Source organism: Arvicanthis niloticus, unplaced genomic scaffold, assembly GCF_011762505.2.
Source record: "Arvicanthis niloticus isolate mArvNil1 unplaced genomic scaffold, mArvNil1.pat.X pat_scaffold_616_arrow_ctg1, whole genome shotgun sequence".
Lineage (NCBI taxonomy): Eukaryota > Metazoa > Chordata > Mammalia > Rodentia > Muridae > Arvicanthis > Arvicanthis niloticus.
This window is the reverse complement of record NW_023046233.1, coordinates 23,452-24,580: the sequence shown is the minus strand read 5'-3', so window position 1 is coordinate 24,580 and position 1,129 is coordinate 23,452.

Genomic DNA, 1,129 nt, shown 5'->3' with positions numbered 1-1,129 from the left:
TTGTGTATCAATCACCAAGTTTCAACAGAACCAAAATCATCACGATCAAATGTGGCTACAATTCAGTTTATACTTCTGTTCTGGAGTTAAAAAACAATAGACATCTTGGCTATTATTGTCCTTTTCTTCACCATCCATTATTGTGTTACAATTAATATGGTAACTTCCAATATAGTCCTTAGATTTACAAAATGACTATTGAAGGTTCACCTGTACTCCCAGTACCTGAAAGGCTGAGGAAGGAAGATTATGAATTCAGAACCAGCCAGGATTCCATAGTAAGATACTATCTCAAAAAAATGTCCAAGACAAAACAAGTCCAGAAATTTTCTTATGTATCTTTTTATTCCCCATAGCTCATACAATGATTTGCAAATTGAACATAGTTAATACCGTATCTAGCAAAATCTAAAATTGATGCTCCAAGAACACCAGGCTTTCCTGTGCTGGATTTGTATCGAATCCCTCTTTTAAGACTGGAGCCATCTTTTAAACATGTGGCATGGAGAATGCAGGATATAGTAATAAAATGATTGTACACAAACCCCAGAAATTTGACCTAATTTGCAGAATCAAGCAAATAATAGCTCTGATTGAGTTATCATGAGCCTCCTTGTTTGTATCTGCAAGAGCAGTATGAACTCTTAATGGCTTAAAGCCTTCTCTCTGACCCTCTGAATTGCATTTGCTCTTAATGGAATCTACATTCCATTTTGGTGCTAGGAAGTCAAAAGACAAATGAAATAATAGTTCTTAGCTCTGGTTTTGTAAAAGAATAATCTATGTTTTGGTTTTGTTTTGTTTTTTACTAAGTAGGTCTTGAGTGGAACTTAATAAAGATCTTTATAAAGTTTATAAGTGATGATACAGCCACAGTTGAGGATCATGATTCTCAAAAAATTCACTAGGAAAGGATTATAAGATTGTAGATTTAGGAATATCTGAAGGCTGAATTTGGAATATGTAAAGACTGATGGTGAAAGCATAGGAAGATGGAGGTAGCTTAATGCTCAGCATCATGTGTCCAGAGCCAGGATGGGATACTTCACTGGTAATTAGATGATCACTGGGGTATTTATAGCCAGATTTTCTATTTATTCTATTAATTTCTCTAGTGTTGTCACCATGC